Below are 17,895 nucleotides of genomic sequence, written 5' to 3'. Positions count from 1 at the left end.
CACCAAGGTACAACCTGTCTCCATAGCTAAACTGACCAAACCGCAGGGCTTCTTCATGAAGGCTGTGCCCAGCAAAAATAGTAAGCAGCAGAAGCTGCCCACGAAATTCAGAGCAAGTAACCCAGTGGCAGGGCAGCTGTCTCCAGGATTTCTCTTGGTGAGAGGACAGCTCCCCTGACTACCAACTATTACAGTTACCACACAGGTCCATATGCCTGAGGTGAACGGTGGCAATTCCTGAGAAGCACTGGCCATTAGGTACCATACACAAAAAGCTTAGGAGGCCTCCTTCAGGAACAACCATCTCCCAGTCAAGGTGATTCTTCCCACCCCAGGATTCCAAGAGGTACAGGAAAGTAGCAGCCAATACCTGAGACAACCAGATGGGTAGAGGAAAGCATAAAGCACAACCAACAAAAGCCAAAGCAATATGACATCTTCAGAACCCAGTTATCTAGGGGAAACTGCCCTGGACAGCCTCTCATAAGTGAAATACCAGAAGGTGAACTTACATCTATGCTTATGAAGAGTTTAATGGATGAAAAAATATGTAAATAATTAGAGGAAGATAAAGTTAAACAGATTATGGCCATCCATAGAGAAATACAGGAAGATGCAGCCAAAAATTTTGTGGCCTTCAGAGATGAAATAATTAAGTCACTGAAAGAAATAAGAGAAACAGAAGACTGTTCAAACAAACAAGTGAAGGAACTGAAGGAAAAACAGGAAAGTGGAGTCAGATGGGTGAAGGAAATCAACAAAAAAGTCGAAGATATGAAGATAGAATTGGAAAAATTAAAGAAAACACAAATGGAGGAAATCATGGAGAAGAAAAACTTAGGAAAGAAAACAGGAACTACAAAGGGAGGCATAAACAACCCACTACAAGAAATGGAAGAAATAATCTCCAAGTGTGGAAAAAAAATGACATATCTGTAAAAGAAAATGTTAAAGCTAAAAAATTCCTAACAAAAACCATCCAAGAAATTCAAGACTTTCATAGTCTCTGTTGAAAAGTCAGGTGTAATTCTAATGGGTTTGCCATTATAGGTTACTTGGTCTTTTTCCCTTTCAGCTCTTAGTATTTTTTCTTTGTTCTGTATACTTACTGTTTTGATTATTATGTGGCGGGAGGATTTTCTTTTCTGGTCAAATTTGTTGGGTGTTATGTAGGCCTCATGTTCTTATTGGCTTCTCTTTGAACATGGGGAAATTTTCTTCAATGATTTTGTTGAAAATATTTTCTGGGCCTTGGAGAAGGGAGTCTTCTTTTTCCTCTATACCTATTACTCTTAGGTTTTGTCTTTTCATAGTCTTGGATTTCTTGGACAGCCTGTGTAAGGAATTTTTTGGATTTAACATTATCTTTGACAGATACATCGATTTCTTCCATTGTAACTTCTACACCTGAGATTCTTTCTTCCATCTCTTGTAGTCTGTTGGTCATGCTTACCTCTGTAGTTCCTGTTTTCTTCCCTAGATTCTTCCTCTCCATTATTTACTCCATTTGTGTTTTCTTTAATTTTTCCAGTTCTACCTTCAGGTATTGAGTTGTTTTGTTTACTTCCTTTACCTGTCTGATTGTACTTTCCTGTTTTTTTTTTTTTTACTTCCTTCAACTCTGTTTCTTTATTTCATTCAGTGCTTTAAGCATTTCCTTTCTAAAGGCCATAAACTGTTTGGCTGCAACTTCCTCTACTTCTTTACAGATGGCAATATTCTGTTTGAGTTTATCTTCCTCTTTGTCTTTCCGTATCTTATTTGTTTCCTCTGTTATCATCTTCTTGAGCATAGATGTTAGGTCATCTTCTTGGATTTCAGTTATGCTGGGGTGACCAGGGCTACTTGCCTCTGGGTAACTGGGTTCTGGAGATGCCATATTGCTCTTTCTTTTGTTGCTTGAGCTTTTACGCTAGCCTCTACCCATTGTGCTATCTTAGGTGTTTGGGGTTATTTTCTGGTGGTTCCGGGGGATCCTGTGGTGGAGAGAATCCCCTTGGCAGAAAACTGGTTTTTCCTGAAGGAAGTCTTCTCAGCTTTTTGGTTATAGTTCCAGGATGGCTATGAAAGCCAGAAGGGCCTGGACTAATATCATGCAGACCCTAAGAGAACACAGATGTCAGCCCAGGCTACTATAACCTGCAAAGATCTCAGTCCTCATAGATGGAGAAAACAAGATATTCAATGACAAAAAGAAATTTCAATAATACCTACACACAAATCCAGCATTACAGAAGACACTGGAAAGGAAAATACAACCCCCAAAAATTAGGTTCTTTCAAGAAAACACAGGAAATAATTAACCTTAATACAGTAAAACAAAAAGCAACCAAGCACACAACCTTATGACCACAGCCAACACCAAAATCAAAGGATCTAACAGCCACTGGTCATTAATCTCTCTCAACATCAATGGACTCAACTCTCCAATAAAAAGACACAGAATAACTGAAGGAATACATGAACAAAACCCAGCAATCTGTTGTATACAAGAAACACACCTAAGGCACAAAGATAGACATTACCTGAGGGTAAACGGTTGGAAGACGACTTTCCAAGCAAATGGACCCAAGAAGCAAGCAGGAGTAGCCATTCTAATATCTGATAAAAGAGACTTTCAACCAAAATTAACCAAAAGAGATAGGGAAGGACACTTCATACTCATCAAAAGAAAATTCCACCAGGAAGACATCACAATCCTGAACATCTATGCCCCAAATACAAGAGTACCCACATTTGTTAAAGAAATATTGATAAAATTTAAACCACATATAGATCCTCACACAATAATAGTGGGAGACCTCAACATCCCACTCTCAACAAAGGACAGGTCAACAAAACAGAAATTAAACAAAGAAACAATGTCTCTAACAGAGATCATGAATGAAATGGACCTAACAGACATTTACAGAACTTTAAACCCAAACACAAAAGAATTTACCTTCTTCTCAGCACCTCATGGAAACTTCTCCAAAATAGACCATATAGTTGGTCACAAAGCAAGCCTCAACAGATACAAGAAGACTGAAATAATCCCTTGTATCTTGTCTGATCAGCATGGAATAAAGCTGGACCTCAACAATAACAGAAATAGCAAAAAGCCTACACACACATGGAAATTGAACAACTTGTTACTAAATTACAGCTGGGTCAGGGAAGAAATAAAGAAAGAAATTAAAGTCTTCCTAGAACTCAATGAAAATGAAGACATAACATACCCAAACTTGTGGGACACAATGAAAGCAGTGCTAAGAGGAAAGTTCATAGCACTAAGTGTCTTCAAGAAGAAATTTAAGATGCTCATTCAAGCAACTTAATGGCTCACTTAAAAACCCTAGAGAAAGAATAAGCAGACACACCTAAAAGGAGTAGACGACTGGAAATAATCAAACTCAGGGCTGAAATCAATCAATTAGAAACAAATAAAACAATTCAAAGAAACAATGAAAGCAAGAGCTGGTTCTTTGAGAAAATCAACAAGATAGACAAACCCTTAGCCAATGTAACATAACTACAGACACTGAGGAAATCCAAATAATCATTAGGACTTACTTCAAAAGTCTATATGCCATAAAATTTGAAAATCTAAGTGAAATGGACAATTTTCTTGATGGATTTGACTTACCAAAGCTGAATCAGGACCAGGTAAATCAATTAAATAGCACTATATCCCCCAAAGAAATAGAAGCACTCATCAAAAGTCTCCCATCCAAAAAAAGCCCAGGACCAGATGGCTTCAGTGCAGAATTCTACCAGACCTTCAAAGAAGAGCTAACTCCAATTCTCTTCAAACTATTCCACAAAATACAAACAGAAGGAACATTACCAAACTCATTCTATGAAGCCACAGTCACCTTGGTATCTAAACCTCACAAAGACTCAACAAAGAAAGAGAATTTCAGGCCAATCTCCCTTATGAACACTGATGCAAAAATACTTAACAAAATACTTGCAAACTGAATACAAGAACACATCAAAGATATTATCCACTATTACCAAGAAGGCTTCATCCCAAGTATGCAGGGGTAGTTCAATATACAGAAATCCACCAATGTGATCGTTTAGAAAGACAGATGGGATGTGCATTGAACGTATGACAGGAGTCTACTGAGCTCATCTGAAAGACTCTAACTAGCAGTGTTTTCAAAGCAAAGACTCATGACCAAACCTTTGGCAGAGTACAGGAAATCATAAGAAAGAAGGGGAGTTAGTCTAATGGGGAAAGGATAGGAGCTCCACAAGGACCAAATATATCTGGGCACAGGGTCTTTTCTGAGACTGACATTCAACCAAGGACCATGTATGGATATAACCTAGAACCTCCACTCAGATGTAGCCTGTGGTAGCTCAGTAACCAATTGGTTTCCCAAAGTGAGGGGAACAAGGACTATTTCTAACAGGAACTCAATGACTGGCTCTTTGGTCTCCCCACCCCCGAAGGGAGGAGCAGTCCTGTTAGGCCACAGAGGAGGGCTTTGCAGCCAGTCCTGAAGATACCTGATAAAACAGGATCAGATGAATGGGGAGGAGGTCCCCCCTATCAGTGGACTTGGAAAGGGGCACGGTGGAGATGAGGAAGGGAGGGAGGGTCTGGGAGGGAATGAGGGATCGGGACATGGCTGGGATACAGAGTTAATAAAATGTAACTGATAAAAAAATAAAAATAATAATAAAACAACAAACTGAAAGAAAAAAAAACACATGATAATCTCTCTAGATGCTGAAAAAGTATTAGACTAAATCCAACATTCATTCATGTTTAAAGTATTGGAGAGATCAGGGATAAAAGGCACATATCTAAACAGTAAAGGTGATATACAGCAAGCCTATAGCCAACATCAAACTGAACAGAGAGAAACTTAAAGCACTTCCACTGAAATCAGTGAAAAGACAAGGCTGCCCAGTCTCTCCATATCTCTTCAACATAGTGCTGGAATTCCTTGCCAGAGCAATAAGACAAGTAAAGGAGATAAAGGGGATTCAGTTCAGAAAGGAAGAAGTCAAAGTGTCACTGTTTGCAGATGATATGATTGTATACCTGAGTGACCCCCCAAATTCTATGAGGGAACACTTACAGCTGATAAACAACTTCAGCAAAGTGGCCAGATACAAAATTAACTCAAAAAAATCAGTAGCACTCCTGTATACAAAAGACAAAAGGGCCAAGAAAGAAATTAGGGAAACAACACCCTTCACAATAGCTACAAATGACATAAAGTATCTTGGTGTAACCCTAACCAAGCAAGTCAAAGATTTGTATGAAAACAATTTCAAGTCTCTGAAGAAAGAATTAGAAGAAGATATCAGAAGATGGAAAGATCTCCCTTGCTTATGGCTTGGCAGGATTAACATAGTAAAAGGGCCATCTTACCAAAAGCAATCTACAGATTTAATGCAATTCCAATCAAATTGCCAACACAGTTCTTTACAGACCTGGAAAGAAAAATTCTCAACTTCATATGGAATAACAAGAAACCCAGAATTGCTAAAACAATCCTCTACAATAAAAGATCTTCTGGAGGTATCTCCATCCCTGATCTCAAGCTGTACTATAGAGCAACAGTTATAAAAACTGCATGGTACTGGCATAGAAACAGAATGGTGGATCAATTGAACCAAACAGAAGACCCAGAAATAAACCACACACTTATGAACATCTGATTTTTGACAAAGATGCCAAAAGCATACAATGGAGAAAAGATAGCATCTTCAACAAATGGTGCTGGTCCAACTGGGTGTCTACATGTAGAAAAATGAAAATAGATCCATACTTATCACTCTGCACAAAACTGAAGTCCAAGTTGATCAAAGACCTCAACATAAAACCAGACACATTAAATCGGCTAGAAAAAAAAGTGGGGAATACCCAGAACTCATTGGTACAGGAGAAAACTTCCTGAATAGAACACCAACAGCACAGGCTCTAAGAGCAACAATCAATAAAGGGGACCTCATGAAAGTGAAAAGCTTCTGTAAAGCAAAGGACACTGTCCACAGAACAAAAAGATAGCCTACAGATTGGGAAAGAATCTTCACCAACCCTACCAATCAACCTTATCTGACAAGGGACTAATATCCAATATATATAAAAAACTAAAGAAGCTGAAAAGCAGCAAACCAAGTAATCCACTTAAAAAATAGGGAAGTGAGGTAAACAGAGAACTCTCTGTAGAGGAATATAGAATGGCAGAGAAGCATTTAAAGGAATGCTCAACCTCATTAGCCATTAGGGAAATGCAAATCAAAGCAACCCTGATATTTTACCTTATACCCATCAGAATGGCCAAGATCAAAAACTCAAGTGACAACACATGCTGGAGAGGTTGTGGAGAAAGGGGAACCCTTCTCCACTGCTGGTGGGAATGTAAACTTGTACAACCACTCTGGAAATCAATCTTGAGCTTTCTCAGACAACTAGGAATAGCGCTTCCTCAAGATCCAGTCATACCATTGCTAGGCATATATCCAAAAGAGGCTCAAGTACACAAAAAGGACATTTGCTCAACCATGTTTGTAGCATCTTTATTTGTAATAGCCAGAATTTGGAAATACCCCAGATGCCCCTCAACTGAAGAATGGATGCAGAAATTGTGGTATTTCTATACAATGGAATATTACTCAGCAATGAAAAATAAGGAAATCATGATATTTGCAGGTAAATGGTGGGACCTGGAAAGGATCATCCTGAGTGAGCTGGCCCAGAAGCAGAAAGTCACACATGGTATATACTTACTCATATAGACTTATAGGATAAACCTAAAATCTGTCCATCTAAGGAAACTAATTAAGAGGGAGAACCCTGACTAAAATGCTCAGTCCCCATCCTGAAAAGCAAAGAGGATGGACATCAGAAGAAGAATAAAAGAGGAAACAAGCTAGGAACCTGCCACAGAGGGCCTCTGAAAGCCTCTGCCCTGCAGACTATCAAAGCAGATGCTGAGCCTGATGGCCAACTGTTGGGCAGAGTGAATGGAATCTTATGTAAGAAGTGGGAAATAATAAGAGCTGGAGAGGACAGGAACTCCACAAGGAGAGTAACAGAACAAGAAAATTTGAACACAGAGAACTTCCCAGAGACTCATACTCCAACCAAGGACTATTTATGGAGATAACCTAGAACCCGTGTACAGATGTAGCCCATGGCACTTCAGTGTCCAGGTCAGTTACATAGTAATGGGAATAGGGATTGCCTCTGACATAATCTGATTGGCCTACTCTTTGATCACCTCCCCCTGATGGGGGAGCAGCCTTACCAGGCCACAGAAGATGACAATGCAGCCACTTCTGATGAGAACTGATAGTCTAAGATCAGAAAGAAGAGAGGAAGACCTCCCCTATCAGTGGACTTGGGTAGGGGTGTGCATGCAGAAAGGGGAGGAAGTGTGAGATAGGGAGGGGAGGAGGGAGAGACTTATGGGGGGATACAAAATCAATAAAGTGTAATTAATAATAATAATAATAATTAATTAATCTTAAAAAATTCAAGACACTATGAAAAGACAAAACTTAAGCATGATAGGAATAGAAGAAAAAGAAGATTCCAGTCTCTAAGGTACAGAAAATATTTTCAACAAAATCATACAAGAAAATTTCCCCAATTAAATGAGAGGTCAATTAACATAAAAGAGGCCTACAAAACACCCAATAAATTAGATCAGAAAAAAGATACCACCACCATATAATAATCAGTAAGTGTACAGAACAAAGAAAAAAAATACTAAAAGCTGCAAGGAAAAAAAGCTAAATAACATATAATGGCAAACCCATAAGAATCACACCTGACTTCTCAACAGAGACCAGGAAAGCCAGAAGGGCCTGGACAGATATAATGCAGACCCTAAGAGAACACAGATGTAAGCCCAGGCTACTATATCCAGCAAAACTCTCAGTCCTCATAGATGAAGAAAACAAGATATTTAACAACAAAAACAAATTATAGAAGATACAAGAAGGAAAAGTACAACCCAGGAAAGCTAACTACATTCCGGAAAACACAGGAAATAAATAAACTTACTACAACAAAACTAAAAGCAGACAAGCACACAAACACACTACCACAACCAACATCAAAATCAAAGGATCTAACAGCCACTGGTCATTAATCTATTTCAAAATTAATGGACTCCACTTTCAATAAAAAGACCCAAACTAATAGAATATATGCATAAACAAGACCCAACAATCTATTGTATACAAGAAACACACCTAAGTCACAAAGATAGACATTACCTAAGAGTAAAGGGAAGGGGGACAGTTTTCCAAGCAAATGTACCCAAGAAGCAAGCAGGGGTAGCCATTCTAATATCTAATAAAATAAACTTTCAACCAAAAGTATACAGAAGAAATGGGGAAGGTCACTTCATACTCATCAAAGGAAACTTCCACCAAGAAGACATCACAATTCTTAACATCTATGCCCCAATACAGTAGTACCCACATTTGTTAAATAAAAATCAATGAAACTTAAACAACACATAGATCCCTACACATTAATAGTGGGAGACTTCAACACCCCACTCTCAAGAAATGACAGGTCAACAAAACTGAAATATAACAAAGAAACAATGACTTTCTCAGAGGTCATGATTCAAATGGACCTAATAGTCATCTACAGAACCTTTCATCCAAACACGAAAGAATTTAACTTCTTAGCACATCATGGAACCTTCTCCAAAATAGACCATATGGTTGGTCAGAAAGCAAGCCTCAGCAGATACAAGAAAATTGAAATAATTCCTTGTATCCTACCTGACCACCATGGACTAAAGCTAGACCTCAATGATGACAGAAATAGCAAAAAGCCTATACTCACAAGGAAACTGAGCAACTTGCTTCTCAATGACAGCTGGGTCGGGGGAGAAAAAAATAAAGAAATCGAAGACTATCTAGAATTCAATGAAAATGAAGGCAAACCAAACTTATAGGATACAATGAAAGGAAAGCAGTGCTGAGAGGAAAAGTTCATAGCACTAAGAACGTTCAAGAAGAAATTCAAAACATCTTATACAAGTAACTTAAAGGCTCACCTGAAAGCCCTGGGCGGGGGGGAAGAAGCAGACACACCCAAGAGGAGTATATGTCTGGAAACAATCAAACTCAGGGCCGAAATCAATAAGTTAGAAAAAATAAAATAATTCAAAGAATCAATGAAAGCAAGAGTTGGTTCTTTGAGAAAATCAATAACAGAATACCAGTCCTTCAAACTAAGTTTAACAGGGACAATAGGTATACTGTGTTACACTTTCCCTTCATTGTGTAGTCATTTAACTTCATGTCACAAAGCCACCTTGTTGGCCACTGTTTTAGTTTTATCATTACTTGATATGTCTTCTCAAATACTGGGAGTAAGTTCCTGAATACATGCTAATGTGCAGATCCTCAATTGGAGTCTTGTTCTCTACACAGAGATATCTGGTGATTTCCATTGTTCTTATTTTATTTGTAGATTCAAACAAAGCAAAATACAACATATTTGTCTCCAGGGGATATGTAATAATGATAAAAAAGGACCTGGTTCTTTGGCATGGTGTTTCAATATCCAGAGATATGTATGCATTATGTAAAGCAAATTAACAGACCAAAGTTCAATTTGTAAAATATAGAGAAATCAGATTACTTAATCATTTTCATAATAAACATTTTGTATCATGGCTTTCTTCAGGTGAAGACCGCAAATCAAAGCTAAACTAGAATAAAAGTCTAGGGGAAACAATATTTGATGTTTATTGACTGTGGATTTAGACCAAATAAATAGCCAAATTTCAGAAGATAAACAGTAGCCATGTCTACATGGCTTTAAGTAAAGTCTGAACTTGCAGAAATCCTTTTGTATCCCACTAGTCAAAATTCAGAAGTTCCAATATTGTACTTTCCACTTTTTAACTATATTACTTCATCAAACACCTCCATTTTAAACCTTCATATTTAGAATAACAAGTTATTTTCAAGAACAGAAGAGCACTTTGCATATGGTTTTAAAAAGGTTTAAGCATTCCATTTCTATAAACTATAGCCTTGGTGAAACTATAATCGATGTTTCAAATCAGGGTTTCTCAGGAAGAAACAAATAGTGATAACTACCACAACAGAATCACATTATGTTCAACTTCATTAGGACTCCATTATTTTTATTTTAATTACACTTTCCTATAATTTATTTACCCCGTAAAAGTGTTTTATTGTAAATGATTAATTGATTTTCTAAATATTCTGCCAAGCTAGCATTATATCTATGTAAGCAAATGTTTTATTTTGGTTTCATTTCATCTATTAAATTATTAAACAGAAATAAACCTCTGAGTACCTCAAGTATTAAAAATATACTCAGTAAATTCTTTTCATATTTTATGTAAAATGAAATGCAATAAAAACATTGATGGAACAGGAGAACTATTGAATATGTTCTCATGTAAAGCTTTAAAATATGATTTATTACTATTTTGAGTATAGTACAAATTTTAGTAACTGAATAGGCTACATACTTTCTCTTCTTACAGCATAAATATGCATTGTGAATTTTATTTAGCATCTTTTGGATTTTTATTTAGCATCTTCAGGTTATTCTAAAGAGTAAGAGTGCTGAACCTTTTCATTTTGGGTATTATTCAAACAATAAAAAGAACAGCTACTGTAGCTACCTTGTGTATGGTGATGCAGGCTCCTAACATCAGGATCATCATAGTAACATTATCAGGGGCATACAACAGTTACATAGACTGGTCCTACTTTCTGAAGGAGAGGATTATTTCACATCCAATTCCATTGTATGGCAATGTGACAACAGTAACCTTCATTGTAAATTATTGTACAAACTGCAAAGAACAATGCTCTGTGTTTCGAGGCTATAAAAAACACAGATTAGTTTTATACTTTTTATTTCTAGAAGAGAGGCTTGAAAATGTCTTATGGAGGGGTTTGGTAGGTCAGAAGGTCCTTGTTACTAGACTTCAGGCCCTGTCACTGGAAGACCAAAGAGTCATAGGAAAATGTACCCAAATGCTATATCCATGCTCGCACACAGTTTTGTTTATTAAATAAATATATCTGTGAGAGTAAGAACAATATTATTATATAGAAAAAAAATGTTACCTTCACCTATCAAGGCAAAATAGAGCATGACTATAAGCTGTAAATGGCAATATGCTTCCCAGTGAAGATGGAGGGAAGGGAGCTCATTAGTTTGCTCACCTCGTTTTGATTACAAGCACTTCTACTGGCTATTATATGACCTTTCACTAGTTAATTAATCATTTTTGTCACTTTCCTCATCTGGAAAATGTGGGAGAGTGAGAGGGAATGGAGTGTTGTAAAGACTGAGTTAATTCTTCTGGTTTACTCAGAAACATACCTGATAAATTCAAAGTTCAATAAAACAACAACTATATAAAAATTCATTCCTATACATGGTAGCCCATGGGAGAAATAAAATAATCCATATATACTTTGCAACTTCATCCTGTCACTAAATAAATAAATATAGAAAGAGATGGATCATGTGCTACCAGAATATTTGGAATTGGCATCCACAATACTATCCTGAGTTTCTAAAAACCATGCCAATGCTTGTTTATTTTTGTATCTCTAGCACTCAGCCATTGCATGATATAATAGTAGAAAAATATGAAGGGAATAGCTGAATTGAATGCATAAATAGAAAATAGAGATGTGCCTGGAGACTAAGGACAATAATAAAACAGTTGAACAAAGATAATAGTTTCAACAAGCTAAAGGAGACAAAGATTAGAGAGTGGATTGTGATAAAGGGCAAGTCTTCGAAATAGGAACAGTGAGGGTACTGAAAGCAAAGAAAAATATGCATACTGTAAGGAGTTTAAGGCCAAGCTTGTAATACTGCAGCCTCAAATGACGACTTTGGAGTCCCTTTCTGTAGATCATAGGAAGTCTGGAGCAATTTGAGTGATGGAGACAAGGAACTGACAGTATAAGGTACAAAATATTTTATGAACAAAGGAGGAAACTGGATGGGGATGTGGAATGAACTGATGTAGTATGAAGAAAGATTTCCCCAGGTTTTTAAAGGTCTGCAAAGATAACATACAACTAAATACATATTTCTTAGTCAAGGGTGTCCTTCAAACACCACACTGCAGAGTCATCTGTCCACATTCTTCCATTTGTCCACTTGTGTAATCCTCTCACAAAACCCTAGTTCATAAGGATCCAGAAGTAACAAGTACTGGCTCACTATTGTGTAAAGTGTCCTCAGATATCAAAACCAGCTCCCTACTCTGTGCAGACACCCTCAACTCCATACCATGCTCTTTGTCAGCAATTTCAAGTCATCCTGGGCTATACAATGAGATGCTTTCTCAAAAATCCCCAAATTAACCCACTCTCATCCCATCACCTCTGCTTTTGTCTCTTTCCCCTCTTCCATTTTGCCTCATGTATGTGTATGACAGAAAGAAAGACAGAATTGAGATTGTTTTTTTCTGGGGCATTTGATGTTATATTGCTCAAAGGATGTATTATATAACCAGGTACAAATATTTAGCCAACTTTAAAAATCAAGCAAGAAGAAATAAAAAAGAAAGAAAGAGAAGCTTGGATGGTTTGCTTATCTTAAGTAAAGAATTTTCTTCAGTTAATGAAATTATAAGTTGGTTTGTGAGGAAACTGTTTATGTATATTGACCTTGCAGACAAAGTAGAATTTCACAAACATCTTGACTTGAAACATGGCACATTAGTTGGAGGGCTCTTTATAAGGGAAAAGGGTTTCCTATCCAGGCAACGTTCTACGTAGACAAAGCGGCTGTGACTTTGGTGGTTGTATTGAATTTCCACCTTTCAGCTAGTATGAAAATCTTAGGCTGGCTGGGACCCATACTGAAAGCTCCTTTCCCTCCCACATTCTATACTATTCTGTCACTCCATCCTCCCTCAACACTACATTCTTCTTTACCCTAGAAAATGGTTCCCTCTGGACCACAACTCAGACTATAGCCTTCTCCTCTCCCTTTACTTTATGAAGTGTCTACTATTAATCTTGTAAATGGATTTGTACAGACAGAGCCTTTAGGAAAAGTCATCAGAGCTATCAAGAAAAGATTGAGGCTTTCCCACATTATTTCATTCATTTTGGTAATAAACCTATGAATCCTTTGCTTTTCTACTAAAAAATCAACTACCTAGCATTTTTTCTCAGTTTTCCATTTTATTTTAAATTTAATTTAATTTTGTGTGAGTGTTTTGTCTGCAGTTATTTCTTTGTACTGCATTGATGTCTGGTGTTGACCAAGGCCAGAGAAAGATGTCAGATCCCCCAGAATTGTAGTAACAGAAAATTGTAAGCTGATAGGCAGGTCTGATAATTGAGTCCAAGTCCCCTGGGAGAGAAGCTCTCAAACTGCTTAGACATCTCTTCAAACAAGTTTTATTTTTTATATTAATACAGCTGAACATTTTTCTGACATCATCCTCTTTGGAAACACTTCTATTTAAATTAGACATAATATTTATTTGTCACTTTTGCAGAAGACATTCTAGTGACTGAGTCATCTCCACAGCCTCATCACCTTTAATTCTCAAATTGATCATTACATAGATTAAACAACCAAATGTAAATACTTCTAAAGGACAAAACAAATTAAATATTCCACCAGTGTAATAAGAGTACAGATAAATTACAAATCTTAATTGTAAGAAGCTGCACCATTTAAAATAATACCCAAGATACTATGCTATTTCTCTATCAACATGGCTGGATACTGACATGTTCTTTGTCTCACTGAGACATACCAAATCTTACTAGTCTGAAATTATTTAAAGTGTATCTAAGTTGGTCAATGGACAGTGCTTCCATAAATTCAAGTTTCCATTTTGAGAGTGAAATGCCTTTGTTGTCATTAGGTCAAAGATGAGTATTGCACATCAACTTTATATGCATGCTGGACTCATTCCTCAGTTAATCTCTAATTGTGTCCTCTGACAGTTCTGTCCCCTGACCACTCCCATTCTCACTGTTGTCTATGAAACACTCAATGTCCTTACCCAGTTTCCTGACTCCTAGCTCCTTGTCACTGAAATTTTCTTGCACAGTCTCTGTGTTCACCAATGGCTTTGTTGTCGATTCATCCACTCTATTGTCCATGTTTTCACTGCTTCATATCCATTGGCATTTGGGGTTAACAGCCATTACAATTCTACATAAGACATGGTTCTTGGGGTAAAATACCAGTAGATAGCATTGCAGCTATACTTTGTATAAGGAGAAGGAAAAATAGGGCTAAGGAAAAAGCAGTGACAAAAGAAGGACAGAATAAAGCAGACTAACTTGAGTTCATTTGCCACATAATATTTTCACACAGACATTTTTCTTATTCAAGTTTGATTTTTTTGTAAAGCAAACATTTTCTGTAAAACCTTTTAAAAGATATCTCCAGACAAATAACTTCAAGATAAACATAAGAAAAAGAAAAAAAAATTTCAAAAAAGGAAAAGGAAAGAAGAAAAGAAAGAAAGAAAGAAAGAAAGAAAGAAAGAAAGAAAGAAAAGAAAGAGAGAGAGGGAGGAAGGGAGGGAGGGAGGGAGGGAGGGATGAAGGAAGGAGGAAGGAAGGAAGGAAGGAAGGAAGGAAGGAAGGAAAGAAAGAAAGAAAGAAAGAAAGAAAGAAAGAAAGAAAGAAAGAAAGAAAGAAAGAAGAAATTATCCTTGGAACAAAAAGCCAGACATTTTTTCATTTATTATTATTTCTTATATTAATTACATTTTATTTACTTTGTATCCCAGCTGTAGCCCCCTCCCTCATTCCCTCCCAAACTCACCCTCCCTCCCTCATCTCCTCCCTTCCCTTCTCTAAGTCCACTGATAGGGAAGGTCCTCCTTCCTTTCCATCTGACCCTAGTTTATCAGGTCTCATCAGGACTGCCTGTAATGTCTTCCTCTGTGGCCTAGCAAGGTTTCTTCTCCTTTGGCGGGGGAGGTCAAAGAGCCCACCACTGAGTTCATGATAGAGACAGTCTCTGTTCCCCTTACTAGGGAAAACCACTTGGATGCTGAGCTGCCATGGGCTATGTATGAGCAGGGGTTCTAAGTTATATCCATGCATGGTTCTTGGTTAGAGAATCAGTCTCAGAGAAGACCCCTATGCCCATATATATTTGGTCCTTGTGGAGCTCCTGTCCTCTCCAGGTCTTACTAACTCCCCCTTCTTTCGTATGATTCCCTATACTCTACCCAAGGTTTGGTTATGAGTCTCAGCATCTGTTTTGATACCCTAACCCTAACCCTATGACATTTGTAGGCAACTGGTGGGATCTAGAAAAGATCATCCTGAGTGAGTTATCCCAGAAGCAGAAAGACACACAGGGCATATACTCACTTATAAATGGATACTAGACCTATAAGATAGAATAAACAAAAGAAGATAAACAAGAAGAAGGTCCCGGGTAAGATGATCAGCCCTCACTTAGAAAGACAAATGGAATGGACATTGGAAATAGGGGAAAACAAGAAAAAGGACAGGAGCCTACCATAGAGGGCCTCTGAAAGACTCTACTTAGCAGTGTATCAAACTCTAGACTTCTTATTACAGCACAAACCCATTGTGTCTGACTTGCCCTGTGTCTATCCTAAACCACCAGTGATTTCATCCTATGTTCTTAAATCTAGCTCCAGAATTTGGTTTCTGAGACAATTTATAACTACCTCAAATTGTAAGTCTGTTGCTCTCCTAGCCCTAGAGACCTTACCATATCCAAGGCCTTTTCATCATTTATGCTTCCACAATAGCCCCACTTTCAGAGGCTTGAATTGTCAACCTTTTCCATCTCATTCTTTGTATGCTATTTTATATGCTCTTTCTGCTTCTTTTTTTAAATTTTTGTTTAACTTTTATTAATTACACTTTATTCCCTATGTATGCTCCCATGAGCCCCTCTCTCCTCCCCTCCCAATACCACCCTCCCTTCCACTTCTTCATGTATGTCCCTCCCCAAGTCCACTTGTAGGGGAGGTCCTCCTCTGCTTCTTTCTGATCTTAGTCTATCAGTTCTCATCAGAAGTGGCTACATTGTCATCTTCTGTGGCCTGGTAAGGCTGCTCACCTCAGGGGGAGGTGATCAAAGAGTAGGCCAAGCAGGTTATGTCAGAGGCAGTCCCTCTTCCCATTACTAGGTAACCCACTTGGACACTGAATTGTCATGGGTTACATCTGTGCAGGGGTTCTAGGTTATCTCCATGAATAGTTCTTGGTTGGAGTATGAGTCTCTGGAAAGTTCCCTGTGTTCAAATTTTCTTGTTCTGTTGCTCTCCTTGTGGAGTTCCTGTCCTCTCCAGCTCTTATTATTTCCCACTTCTTACATAAGATTCCATTCACTCTGCCCAACAGGTGACCATCAGGATCAGCATATGCTTTGATAGTCTGCAGGGCAGAGGCTTTCAGAGGCCCTCTGTGGCAGGTTCCTAGGTTGTTTAATGTTTTCTTCTTCTGGCTATCAGGGACCCTCTGTAGCAGGTTCCTAGGTTGTTTTCTGTTTTCTTCTTCTGATGTCCATCCTCTTTGCCTTTTGGGATGGGAAATGAGCGTTTTAGTCAGGGTCCTCTCTCTTGCTTAGTTTCTTTAGATGTACAGATTTCAGTGGGTTTATCAATGTTGTATGACTATATGAGTGAGTATATACCATGTGTGTCTTTTTGCTTTTGGGACAACTCACTCAGGATGACCCTTTCCAGGTCCCATCATTTACCTGCAAATTTCATGATTTCCTTACTTTTCATTGCTGAGTAATATTCCATTGTATAGAAGTACCACAATTTCTGCATCCATTCTTCATTTGAGGGGCATCTGGGGTATTTCCAGCTTCTGGCTATTACAAATAAAGCTGCTACAAACATGGTTGAGCAAATGTCCTTTTTGTGTACTTGAGCCTCTATTGGATATATTCCTAGGAGTGGTATGGCTGGATCTTGAGGAAGCGCTATTCCTAGTTGTCTGAGAAAGCTCAAGATTGATTTCCAGAGTGGTTGTACAAGTTTACATTCCCACCAGCAGTGGAGAAGGATTCCCCTTTCTCCACAACCTCTCCAGCATGTGTTGTCTGTTGTAGTTGATTATTAATATTTACTATGGGTTTATCTTCTGGTAATGCTGCTGTTAATCCTCAGCAGCTGTATAACCAAATCACTACACAGAGACTGGGTTTTTAGTTAACCTAGAACACAATGCTGGGTAATATTTACTTCCTAAACTTCCAAGCCTTCAGTCTCCTAACATTTAGATTTCCCACATTATACTTGCTTTTTGTGAAATCTTAGGTCTGGTTCATGCTCCAAGTCCTCCAAGCTCTCTCCTCCTGCTCTGCTCTCCTTGTGCTCTCTTCTCCTCGGGCTCTTCCTCTTTCTTGCCCCTTCCAGTTCTCTAGCTCCTCCCCTCTTTTCTGTCCTCTGGCTCCTCCCATTGCACAACATTGTATCTAGTTGCTTTATTTGTGTCCTGTTTACACAAGAGTTGAGACAGGATGCTTATAGTGAGTATCACAATGCAATATCCAGATTGAAACCCAAGAGTTGGGGGTGGGGAAATCAGCATTTGAATTAACAAGGGTAAGGCATATACATTTTAAAAGAAATTATACCAACATTTCCCCCTTTAAGTCCAATAAAAGGCTCCTTTTCTTTCAATACAATAATAATTATGAAATTATGAAAACTGTTAGGTAAGATCTACGTGTGCAGTGTCTAGTCCATGTGTATTTAGCACATGGAGAGGTTATCTTAGGAGAAAGTGTCTGATTATCTTATCTATCTTGATAAGTTTGAAGTTCTATATCTAAATTAACTTTTATCCTTATTGGTATTACCTATATAAAATGATTTCTTAATTTCTAAACAACTTAATCTTGAATGTCATACTGTAACTATTTGGTTTTCAACC

Source organism: Meriones unguiculatus, chromosome 9 (assembly GCF_030254825.1).
Source record: "Meriones unguiculatus strain TT.TT164.6M chromosome 9, Bangor_MerUng_6.1, whole genome shotgun sequence".
Classification (NCBI taxonomy): domain Eukaryota; kingdom Metazoa; phylum Chordata; class Mammalia; order Rodentia; family Muridae; genus Meriones; species Meriones unguiculatus.
Note: the sequence above shows the minus strand (reverse complement) of the source record.